The sequence below is a fragment of the Camelus bactrianus genome, chromosome 30 (genome assembly GCF_048773025.1).
Source record: "Camelus bactrianus isolate YW-2024 breed Bactrian camel chromosome 30, ASM4877302v1, whole genome shotgun sequence".
Classification (NCBI taxonomy): Eukaryota; Metazoa; Chordata; class Mammalia; order Artiodactyla; family Camelidae; genus Camelus; species Camelus bactrianus.
The window spans coordinates 26,819,285-26,832,075 of record NC_133568.1 but is presented as its reverse complement, the minus strand read 5'-3'; the positions used below and the strand labels follow the sequence as shown (position 1 = coordinate 26,832,075).

General features: G+C 51.6%; 1 long non-coding RNA gene across 1 annotated transcript; it reads left to right on the top strand.

The window, feature by feature from the left end:
• The first annotated feature begins 331 nt into the window (after positions 1-331).
• LOC141575633 (uncharacterized) lies at positions 332-11,432 on the top strand. The gene is made up of 3 exons (XR_012503312.1): positions 332-439; positions 2,763-2,879; positions 4,030-11,432. It is a non-coding gene; the product is annotated as an uncharacterized LOC141575633 (long non-coding RNA).
• The last annotated feature ends 1,359 nt before the right edge of the window (positions 11,433-12,791 follow it).

The following is a 12,791-nucleotide window of genomic DNA, read 5'->3' as shown; positions in this document are numbered from 1 at the left end:
GAGAAATGGCCCTCGTTATGGATTTTATATGTAAATACTAGTAGTTTTCTGTCGTTTATTAGGTGCCCAATGTTTAAACTCAAAAAGCAACTGAAATAAGTGTACTGGCTTGCTAAGGCTGCTGTAACACAATACCGCAGACCTGAGTGGCTCAAGTAACAGAAATTGATTGTCTTGAAGTTCTGGAGCTAGAAGACTGCGGCTAAGGTGTCGTGTCAGCAGGCTGGTTCCCCTGAGGGATGGGGAAGCATCTGACCCATGCCTTTCTCCCAGCTTCTGGTGGTTTGCTGGCACTCTGCTGTTCTTGGTTTGTGGAAGCATCGCCTGGATCTCTGCCTTCATCTTCTGTGTCTTTGCAGGCCATCTGATAAGGACACTAGTCCTACTGGATTAGGACCTACCCTCCTCCAGTACTTCGTCTTAACTAACCACACCTGCGGTAACTATTGCCAAATAAGGTTACATTCTAAGGTGGGGGAGGGGGTTAGGACTTCAACATATGAATGTAGGGGGAAACAATTCAACCCCTAGCAGTAAGTAAACCTAATATTGGGCCAGATTTTCAGGGAAAATGTGACCCATTGCCCATTTTTAAAAATTAATTAATTTTTTAAAGCAGAAAAGCACCATGCCAGAAATTGGTTATCCCTTTTATAGGGGGGAAGAAAAGCAAGGGAAATGAAATAGCTCCTAGATCCAAACTGGCATGTCTCTCCTGAAGGAGTGGCACTGTGACAGCACGCTGGTGCCCCTCACTCAGGGCGTGCTGCTGGGAGCGGCTGATCTGGATGTTGTCTGTGGAGGAACGTGTGCAGAGTTTAAGGGCAGGTGGTTCTAGAGATCACCCAGCTCCTTGGCCTCTGTCTGCTCCTAGATGTCCTCCTAAAACCCAGGTGAGCCGAGAGCAAGGCAGGTAGAAAGGTGAAGCGCATGAAATAGACCTCAGCTGGGGTGGAGAACACAGCTCCAGTGCCAGTGGGTGTGCCGAGGCTGTTTTGCAAATTGCGAGGCACCAGGACTTGGCAGTGATGACAAAGTGATATTATAACAACGTAATCACAGTTTGGGCATGCGACAAATGGTCGGATGGCCATCGAGGTTCTGGTCTCTGCACCACTGAGAACTTGAACTTTCTATGAACTCTACCAGACCCAAGGACACCACCAGCTGTATTCAGAGCCATACCTGCCAGTTGCAACCTTATGGTCTCAAGGCCGTCCCCTTGTAATTATGCAATCATTTCAGTCCCCAACCAACCCTCACTTAACAAGCACTCTCACTTCTTGCAGCTCCAATTATCATTCTTGATAAACAACTTACGTAACTAACTGTTATCTTTGGGTTTTGCCTTTATAACCCTCCCCCGTTTTGGAGTCTGAAAGAACACAAGTACTTGAATCTGTGTGTCGCAGGCTGCAGTCCTATAAACTCCAGATAAACACCCTTTAACATCTATCCAGTCTTCGTTTCTAAAATTTTGGTTAACATTAGAATGGAGCCCAGAACAAAGCCCTACCCTATCTCGGCCGTTACATCTTTTTATCATGGATGGTTTGGTCTGCAGGTGGTTTCACCAGGCCCTCACCTTCCTTCTAAGTTGGAAACCTCTTACCTGCTTGGCAGTTGCCATGCAGATGACTCAGCACCTGCTGGGAGAAGAGCTCTGCTGAAAGGCGGCGGGAGGCTCACGACGAGCAGTGTCAGGCAGGCAGGCCCGTGGGGGCGCCTGCTCCTCGCAGGTGTGGGAATGGGTGGTTGTCAGCAGCTCCAATCCTGACGTCACTGGTAGTCAGCCGTACCAGATTTTCCGGCTTTAACTAGGAGGAAGAGGTGTTTGCAAGGGATGCGATGTCATGTACATTTGCCTAAAGCTCTGCAGTGAATTTGTGGCTGACAGAGAATTAGAAATCGCAGCTCTCACAGCTTGCACTCACCTCCCCATTAAGTCACTTCTCAAGCCAGCAATGGAGTAGATTTAAAACAAGCAAACAAAAGCACCTCATCAGAACTTCCTTTTCACTCCACAGTTTTTATCATGTTGATTTTAGAGCATAGAAATTGAGTCAGGGCATCTTAAAGAAAAGGTATGCGAACGAGTGTTTGGTGGCTCAGGAATGGAGCTGGATCTGGAAGCCAGCAGGATCAGAGCCATCTCCAGGGGCGAGTGTCTCCCCACTTCCCTGTAGTGTTCTCTCTTGTACCATTATTTCCCCAGTGACTTTGTCCCCACCCCTTCTCTTTACTTCTGGCTGGCCAACAGGTTCTGCATTCTCTAGTACAGATGCTGGAAGGACATTTTTGGCTCTGCGAACTATTGGCTAGAGCCTTCTGCACCACATGGACGAGCCCTCCTGGGCCAGGGGGTCTCCGTGGTCCAGTCGGTGGCCCTGGTCACGGAGTGCAGCCTTCATGCTTTTTGGTGGGGGTGGTACTGCCTCCTAGGGAGTATTCTGGAAATGTGTGGGGCCCTTTTTGTCCTCTAGCACAATGGTACCCAAGCATTTACGTGTTGAAGTAAGTATTTCATTATGAATTGCTTTTACATTAGATTTAGGTTGTTAGGGTGATTCTTTTCAAAAGGATGTATAAGTGATACCGTCTAGGAATCCTGTTTCAGATTAAGATGGCATTACAAAATAGTTTTTAAAAGGTGGGTATGGGGTCTGATAGTGTTGAGGACCTGTAACTGACATGTCTTCTATATTCTATGAATATAAATTACTTCATCCCAAAGAATGGTCCCATCTTCTCTTCTGTTTCAGATGTTGGCCCCTAACTTTGAAAAACGTATATAGAGTTTTGGGGAGACTCTTCCACCAGAATCTACGCTGAAGTAATGAATCTGTGTTCATCCACAATGAACGTAGGATGAAAGTCAGGTATGGAATGTGGGGTGAGCCTCTTTAAGCCACTCTACCGAGCTCAACTGGGCAAGAGTCAGTGTGTGTTAAGTGTGTTCAAGTTCAGTAGAGTTTGGTAGAAAGCATTTGGTAATGACTGCAGGCCGTTTGCCTTTTGCTGTTTCTTATCAGTGTGGTGGTTATTTACTCCTGATTCCTGCACCGTCATTTAGATCTTTGATACAGTCATTGCTCATGCATTGTTGTGAACTGGGGTTCAAATGGGTGCAATCTGTTGGGCTGGAGAATAGCCCATGAAGCATCTGGTGCAGAATTCAGTCACTTTGCTAGGTGGCATTCTCACTTCTGCAGTCCCCAGAGCAATCTTGCTCATTTCTGCGTGAGTTTGGGGCAGTGATTCTCTGGAGCAAGGTGCTTCAGTCCCCGAACTGAGACCAGTCTCCCCTTTTAAATGACCTCTGTCCACGTGCACCAGTGGACAACCACACACCCAGGTTCTCATCCACATGTGACGTGTTATTACTCTCTTCCACTCCTGACCCCAGCTGACATGGCGTGTCGCCAGTCAGGAGTATCTCATCTTCCCACGGATGCCACAGATGGACCCTTTGGGCATCTTTGTTTTTCCCACATCTAGCCACAGAGCAGAGTTTAAATGGCAACGTTTACCCCATGAACACCTGGTCGAGGTTCTACTTAGGTGTCCCACAGCTTCCTTCCGGTTGGTCTGTGGTTCAAAAAAACCCGACTGTTCTCTAAGCCCCATGCTACCGGGATGGGGCCACCCTGCCCTGTGTCCCCTCTACCCCCTGCAGGGTGGCGTCCCCACTGCACCCACATCTGAAGTGCATTCATCACCCTGAAAAGCCTGGGAGGAGGAAGTGGGGGCCCAGGATATGCAAGTCCTTGGATCAGGTTCTAGCATTTCTTCTGTGCCTTTCTGTGCCTGACGGACGCAGGTGGGAACATCTGCCGTGTCCAGACCACGGTGCGCTCGGCACCAGGCAAACATCATTTCACTCCTCCATCGCGCAACCCTGCTGGCCGAGTTAGTGTCTCATTGACAGAGAAGGAAACAAATTCCGTGAAGCTCGGTGACTTACAGAAGGTTGCTTAGCTTCACCTGGGAGTGTCTCTGACTGTTACATCTTTGCCTGGCTTCATGCAGGTGCAGTTTCTGGGTCCTGGCTCTGCTTCCTGCTGGTCTTCCCTCTGGTGCCCAGCACCTCTGGGCTCCTCCCCGACAAGTCTTCCTCCAGCCTGGCTTGTGGGCGCTCATCCACTCGTTCTGTGCAGGTGAGGGAATGTGGACGAGCCACCTTCAGGACAGCAGCATCATACAAGGCCTCCAGGTGCCGGTGGTCTGCAGACGTCCATACGTCAGGCTGGACGAGGCAGACGTATGGCTTTAAGTGGAGAGGAGGTTGGTAGTCGGTACTTTATTTGAAGCTACTCACGTGTGAGAGGGGAGTGTCATGGCTTGAATTATGTCTCCCCCAAAAGACATGTTGGGGTCCAAGCCCCTAGTACCTGCGGACGTGACTTTCTTCAGAAGTGGGTTGTTGCAGGTGTATCAGACGAGGTCTCTGCAGTAGGCGGACCCCTAAATCCAATATGGCTCCTGTCCTTATAGGAAGACGACCATGTGGAGGGAGACAGACCCAGGGAGGACGCCCTGTGAGGATGAAGGGAGGCATTAGTTGCACATCAGTAAGCCAAGGAGCGACAGAGTCTGCCAGCAGCCCCCAGGCTGGCGGAGGCGAGGAAGGAACCTCCCTCCCTTGCAGGTTTCAGAGCGCCCACAGCCCTGCCGACACCTCAGTTTTGGACTTTTGGCCCCCAAAACTGTGAGAGAATAAGCTTCTGTGGTTTTAAGGCACCTGGCTTGTGGTCTTTTGTTCTGGCAGCCCCAGGAAACTAATTCGGGGAGGAAACTGGGATGCGCCGTGTTTGAGACAGCTGGTCGGGAGGAGCTGAGTGGCCCCCAGTTCCCCACGTGATGCGCTTGTGGAGCTTGGCCTCGTGACATGTCCAGGTTTTAAACACACAAACAAAGAAGGGTTAAGGTAAAGTCATCAATTAAATAAAAACGAACATAAAAAGGCGACTGTAAGGAGCGTTTTGTTTTGTTTGAAAGGCTGTAAAATGAGCTGAGATGTGTTTTTGTTTGTTCATGATAAGAATGAATCCAGTGTTCCTGTAACATGAGCAGAGAGAGCGACTTATAGAGAGCCGTGCTGCGGCCGCCCCGTGGGGGCCTGGCGAGGACTCGGCGGCTCCCTCCCACAGCACTGAGAAGAGGGCTTTGGTTCTCCTGCAGCAAACACACTCCAGCTCGCCGTGCCCGCCCATCAGGCCACCTTCTTTCCGCTGAACCTGTGTCGTGATCCCTGGAGGTGTTTGCCTTAGACGTGCCTCTTCCTTTGGAGTTTGTCACCTGCTAATTGGCACCCAGGAGCGCACCCTGTCCCTCCTAGTTCTTATCAGCACATCACCCACGAGGTCTGCCACTCACTGGGTCAGGGAATAATCTCTCCGGAGCTAAACACTCTTCACGTATTAAGAGCTGATCTAACAATCAGCTACGTCCCGGATGTGGGAAATTCTGTAAGAGCCCACTTTCTTCAACAAGTAAATGAGATTACAAACGAGAGGGGATCTGCTAGGGGTGGAAATGCTCTTAGGGGGTCTACCCAGCAAGTGCAACGTGTGGGCGCTGTTTGCTTAGATCTTAATTTAAAGTGTGAAAAGGCGTTTTTGAGATAATTGCAGGAAGTTAAGCATGGACTGGGTACTATTAGATGATCTTAGGTAATCAGATTATTGCTTTCAGTTTTGTTGGAGATGATACTAGTATTGTCCTTAACTGTTAGAGATGCATATTGAAGTATGTTTACAATTTGCTTTAAAATTTTCTTGCCAAAAAGTTTGGGGGAGCAGGGGGTGGGTGGATGAGCTAAGAATGGTGGGTGAGGCCACACGGGTTCTTTTACGATTGTGTGCGTCTGAAATTGTTCATAACGTGCGGTCATAGAAAGGGCACATGAGCCAGCGCTGCCCCAGATTCGTGCGCAGGTGTCCTTGAATTCCCGCCGTCAGCTCTGTGGCTGATGAGGAATCCAAGTAGCGCCCTGTGATATCCACGAGTGCCCCAGAAAGTGCGCTGCTCCACATTCCAGTTCAGATAACCTCGTGGCTTGTTGTCCAAAGCCGCAGGAAGGACCGAAATTCACACGAGCAGCGCCCAGGCTCCGGTCTGAAAGCGCAGTCCTGAGCGGGGCTCTCAGTCCCGGCGGCTCCCGCTCGGAGCTGTGCCCTTTTGCACAGTGAACCCAATCCTTTATCATAGTGTCTTTACTGATTTTCTTCTCTTAGCCTGAACTCTAGGACTCCTCGTTCCTGAGAGAGAACATAGAGCCGTGTTTTATAACACGGGTCCTGATAAAAGCTGACCCTTGGAAAGGTCTCCCCTGTGATAGAAACGCACTCATTTGTCCAGTCATTCAAGACATCGTGGAGTGCTGTGTCCGCTGACAGGCCTAGAAGCACGTACGCGTCAGGCGCGATGAGCACACTTGTGCCCAGACCTTGGAGCCAAGTACTTTCCCCAAAGGAGCCAGGGGTCCTCAGACTGATGGTGACTTCAGGGCTGGGACAGCGTAGGTCCATGAGCCTGGGATACCTTATGCCGCAAAATAAAGAGTGATTTAGGAGGAAAAAAAAAGAAATTGATGGGGCGTGTAGGAAGGACGAGGAGCCAGCTTGATGGGACTCTCTTCGGCCAAATCTGGCCTGATTTCAGCAGCCAAACAAGTACAGTAAGACTTACAAACCGTCGGAGAAAACAGGGGTCCCCGAGTCCGTAACAACAGTTAAAGGATGAGTAAGAGGGAGAGAAAGGAGGGCACTGTGACAGCAACGCCCAGTGCTGGCTGGCCACGTGCGGGGAGTGAGGGGGATGGGAAACCACTGGCGGTCATCACAGCGAGGGCTGATTCGGGCGAGAGTCGCTGATGGATGCTGGGTCTAAGGGGAATGCCGCATGAGGATCGGCGGATGTGCATGGCCTCCTCGTGCGCCGCGGTAGCCTGCGTCCTCGTTCCAGGGGACGCAGCCGTAACCCTGCGGGGGGGAAACTGGTAACACCTTGCTGAGTGTCACCAGTGAGGGGCTGATGGACCCCTCATATCTCCAGGCAGGACGCCCTGAGAAGGACACTGTGTTGCTTCTGTGGTTTACTGGCCAGAGGTGCATCAAACCCTAAATGAGGGCAATTCCATTAAAAGGGGGGAGGAAGTTCTTCTTCAGAAGCACAAGATCATGACAGATAAAGGAAAGCTATAGGAATGTTCCAGAGCAGAGGTAGCCTACGAGACAAGCCGAATGGATGCAGTACCAGATCCTGGGTGACCGGCTGTGCTGGATGGAGGAAGAGGGCAGCAGCGGGTCGGCGGGCAGCCTCGGAACGCAGGTGGTGCCCACGCTGCGCGTGGTGCAGGCGGGGCTGGGTGTTTCTCGCCAGCTGCAGTGCGTGCTGGGAGTCCTGGCCGTGCCGTGGGGCTGCGCTGGTTCACCGTGTCCGCTGCACGTGTGTCTCCAGGAGCTGCCCGTCGGGGACCAGGACACCCCTGCCCCCATGCTCATTACTTCTGCCCCTCCTCGTGTCTCTGTTCTTCTCAGCCGAGCCCAGGCCAGGTCTCCTGGGTTTCCCTGAAGTGCCAAATGGTGCGAACCGCTCGTGATTAGTTACTGGGTCGGTGGGCTGCCGGTTGGGGAGCTGAAAGGAATGTTTCCTCACACGTCTGACATGGTTTCGGCGAGTTTTGTTTTGTACTAGCGGGTCTCTTTTTTGGTGTCTTGGGTTCTCAGTATATTTGTTTCTGAATTGGCATTTCTCTGACAGAAGTGTGTATAATTGGACTCCATGGTTTTCATTAATGGCAGTGTCATCCCTGGACCACGCTACGGCACACCTCACTTGGGGCGGCCAGATCCGTCCAGGGAAGCTCGGACCCTGTGAGTTCTGGAGGATGACCAGGCACGGAGCTGATACTCGCTGTGAGAAGGCCTTGATGATATCCAAGTCTTGTGGATGCCCCGGGTTCCCACGCCTAGTGAGGGCAGAGGGCAGAGGGCAGAGCGGATGCTGTCAGCATCCAGCCTGTGTCATCCCAGCCTACCTGGGGAGTTACTTACCTAAGGCTGGTTCTCTTTGGCGCTGTTGGCTCCTGGCTCTGCCTGGAAACGTGGCCGGCCCGCTGGTGGGTAGGCGTGGGGAGCCAGGGAGGCGATGTCGCAGGAGCAGTTCAGTGAGCGAGGGCAGGAGTGGGTGGGCGAGCACCCTGCTCTCTCTCCTCCCCAGGGGACAGTGTGAGGCCTGCTTCATGCCCTAGCTGAGTCCCTGTTCCCTGTGACCACATCCCTGCCTCACTAACACAACCTTCACTGCCTGGCCTCCCTTCCCTGCCTCACCTCCCGACTCCGGGTCACCTCCTACAGACACTGTTTCCACCTGTATGCTTGTCCCGGAGTCGGCCTCCAGGGACACCTAGTTTGAGACACACAGGCTCCTCTGGCAACAACCCAGGCTCACAAGCCTGGATTCCGTTACATCTGTGTCTGCGCCAATGCTCACCGAGTTTAGCTTTTCATTTGCCTTTTTAGAAATAATTTTCTAAATAAATCAGCCTTAATAAAATCTTAATCAGTTAAAAAACAAGAGCTCAAAAGTCATGTTAACAAATATATATAAGAAAAATTTCTGCGTTAAAAGCGAGAATGTTCCTATTAGCTCTTTATATGGTGCTAATATATGCGATATAATACTATTATATAATAATAACAAACCATGTGTAAATATTCTTCAACAGACATTTTTAGGAATTATGCATGTCAGCTCTCAGTTTATGAGAAACCGGTGTCAAGGAGTGTTAACCTAACTTGTTACTGCTCCACATATGCTGCCTGGTTGACGGAAAGTAGCAGCAAAACGTGTGTGCGTGACACAGTCTCTTTACAGCCACAGGAATTGTCGGTCCTGGAAAGTGTGATAACTGGTCATCACCTTTTACTCATTTGTGCACTCATTTATTGAGCAAATTTTTTCATGTGCTATATGTGCTGGAACCGTCTGTCACTAGAGACACAGAGCTGTGAGCCCCTAGCGCAGGTGGAGCGGAGGTCCAGGAAGGAAGGGCGAAGGGTGTCTGCTCACGTTCCAGGGGAGCCCAGGATGAGATGCAGACAGAGGATCAAGTAAATGTACGTGACACTGGGCATTCAAAATATTGCATGCTTTCTTCCCAAATGAGAGCCAAGGGTTGTCTCAAGTCTGACCTTCTCTCAAACAAATTTTTCATCTGAAGCCTGGTCTGTTACAACTGTGATTGATATTTCATCTTGCGACATAGGTTGGGCTGTTGCAATAGTTCACAGATCTGGCTGACCTTGGGGTCACTGGGTCAGGCAAGGTTGCTATTGCCTCATTTAATCTCCCGAGCTAAGGGTGAGAGCATAGCTCTTGTTCTTGGCAACCACCACTGGCTGCAACAGAAAGGAGCACTGGATTAGGAATTGGGAGAAGGGGGTTTTAAATTTGGCTTCGCCTTTCACTGTGTGACCCTGCGCAACAGGCCACGTGGCTTCTTTGGTTGCAGATTTCTCCAGTTGTAAAGGAACGGATGGTGATGAACCCATCTTGCTGCGCAAGAGCCAATTTAAAGAAAACATGGTTGGCAGGTCTCCTTTAAAAAAGGAACAAAATGGTCACTTTTAAAATCAGGAATCACAACACTGTACCCACCCTTTAATGTAACATCTGAGATTTCTTTCTCCTGAAATCAGATAGTGTGTTGCTTGCAGGTGGCTCATTACTGGACGAGGTCACCACTATGACCTGCTGCAGCTTGATAAATTTGACCCCCACTATTCTAGCTTCTGGTAGTAGTGATGATTTGACATCTTTTGAGATACGACTTGAAAAGATACGCACAGGGTTGCAAAGGAGGGGTTTGAGATCTGTGACCTGTGTTTGCCTTTGACAGTTCTGAGTACCTGTGAACTTGAGGGTGCGTGGACGAGGCAACGGCCCCCACTCCAGCTCTGCTCAGAGCAAGTCCACACTCATCCCCGTTGTGCACTGAAGGGACCTGCTGTGCCCAGAGCGTCACACTGGGAGGGCGAACTCCTTATCTGACATAAATATTTGTTTGTTTGATTCTTTCCTACATCATATTTTCTTTCCTCTTGTTTGCTCACAGTCATAGTTCTGTTTACAGGTCACGGGAGTTCATGCTGAAGCATCGCCCCCTGTCTTCCGGATCACTGCGCCCTGGAGCCCATCTTTTGGAGCACAACCTGCTTTGCGTACTTGGGTTCTTCTCACCCCAAGCCTGCCATGCAGGGTCCTGGTCCTTGTCAGTTTTTACTATTGGATCTACTCCTCCCCTGTCCCCTGTTTGGTTCTGTGTCACTTGGGGGCCACCCCAGCAGGCCCCATCTCCCAGACTCTCAGAACGGCTGATTCAGCCAGTGGGGACAATGGTTGGAGACCAGCCAAGCAGGAGGAAGGGAAAAGCCCCAGGGGTTCCCTCTCTGTGTTTCCTGGGTGTCCCAGCCAGGGGCTGCACTCTGTCTGTGGTACTGGCGTCTGTCAGACAAGGCTGCCGTGGTTCCCACTTCCCTGAGCTGCGAGAGCCCCACCTTCTCCCGCTGTGCCTCCAGCCCAGCGTGGTCACGGCTCCTCGTGTGACTCATCTCTGGTTGTGTCCTTGATTTGGCTTCTCTGCCTTTCCATCTCCCATATAACCTGTTCCCTTCATTAGAGTCCCTCTGTTTATTAAAAATATGTTATTTGTTATTGTATTTTTAATTATTTTATTTGGGGGGGGTAAGTAGGTTTATTTTTAGAGGACGTACTGGGGATTGAGCCCAGGACCTCCTGCATGCTAAGCAAGCGCTCTACCACTTGAGCTATACGCCCTCCCCCTTAGAGTCCCTCTATTTTAAATCTGTGAATGGCCTGTTTTTCAAGTTGGCCCCTGACTGATAAATTTCATGGATCCAGAATTAGTGCCAGAGCCCGATCTTCAGGATGGGCTCATGGGACTGGGCTGCTTCCAGGTTTGAACACACAGTGGTGCCCCTCCTGCAGGTGGAGGAGGGGCATCGGCCACCTAGGACATGGGTGTGTGTCAGGCTGCCTAAACCACCACCTGTCGTCAGAGTTGGGATGGTGGTTGGGTGCAAGGCTTTGGGATGCTAACTAGAGGGTGTCCCACCTAAGTGCCGGTGATAAGGACCACGAGGATGGTGGTTAGGAAGTTACCTCCATCACCACATGACTGTCTTGAGTTCCTCGTGCCATTGAAACCACAGGTCGGGGGTCGGGGGAGGTGGGTACTCTCATGGTCGGGTTGCTTAATCCCATTTCCAAGTGGAAAGTTAGGTTTTTATTACCCAGTGGGGACCGGCAGGAGTGTGACTGGGTCCTGGGAATCACAGGCATGCTGCCGAGTATTTCCACGTCCTACAGTACAGGCCAGTGCAGAGCTTCGGCAGCTCAGTAAACACAGGACCACAGGGGGCTTACCTCCCTGAGGTGGGAAGGTTTAGGTCACCCCCTGCCCTCCCAAGGGAAAGAGCCTCGACTGGCTGAGGTGCGGGCCAGGGGCCGGGAGAGGGAGCGGGTGGGAGGAGGAGGAGTGGCCTTGCAGTTGGTCCTCATTCTTGGCAGCAGTAATGTTTCGTGAAGTCACCACCAGCACGAGTCATGAAGCTGAGGCACTGCACCCCTGGGAAACCCGCAACATCTGCATCAGTCTGTCGGGATGTGGCCTTGTCTTACGTGGGCTTCTGTTTGAAGACACTTTGTCCAATATGTATTGTTGATGCGATACTCTGACCTCAGGGCCAACAGCTCTGTGACTCAGGCCTGAACAAGCTCCCTCCCATGCACGTGCTTCCTCCCACGGCGCTCCGCGCCGCTGGGCAGCGGTCAGCCTGTGCCTGGGGGCATTTTCAACGTGAAGCCACCAACAAAAAGCCCACAAATGCACAAATGTGGTGCAACCAGAGCAGGACAGAGGACGCGAGTCTCCAGTGTAAGAGCTGGAACAGGAAGGCAGGGCGTTCCCTCCCCCTCGGCTGGGAGCTCTGCTCGCCTCTACCAAGGACCGCATGTGCTTTGTGAGTGTCGACTTGGGGGCTACGGGTTGCTCGTAGCGAGTAGATGAATTTACAGACGGGAACCTTTGACAGTCAGGATTGACCACATTGACTCTGGCCTGGCGACCAGTACAGCTCAGACCAGGAGCTGCTCCACACACTTGGGTTATGGTTTCACCCTGCTATTTCTGATGGTGATTTGGTGCAGTGTTAACAGATGGGTCCCTGGACCATGAGGGGCCTCTGTGGACCTGATGAGGGGGCCTGCATGTCCTCTTCCCTTGCAGGGGATGGGGGCATCCTCATTTGTATGAAGGGTGGCTCCCTCACCATGCGGTGCAAGTTGCACGTGGGTGGCAGAGAGAACTGGCTCGAAGGCACTGAACGGGTCACCAGCCTGGTCCTCGCCTGTTTGCTGTCACGTGCATTGCCTGCCCTCCCGCTGCCATGTCACAGGAGCACACATCACTTCCTGAGGCTGCTGACCTGGCTGAGCTCAGTTAGTGGGAGGCTCGGGCAAGGAAGGAGAGGAGCAGGGTGTGCTGCCCTCGCTCTGCCTCAAGCAGCATCACGGTGGCTCTAACTCTGCTGGCAAGGCCTGTAGTAACTCCACCGCCCTTCCCTCTGTCCCTCCATTCTTCCCTCTACCGGCTTGCATGCTCTGGTTTGCCTCCCTGATCCCTGCATGGCCTGAGTTCCATCACCTGCTTAGCAAATCCACCTGCTCTGATTCCCTCAACCTTACACACCCACCCTGGTTTCTGT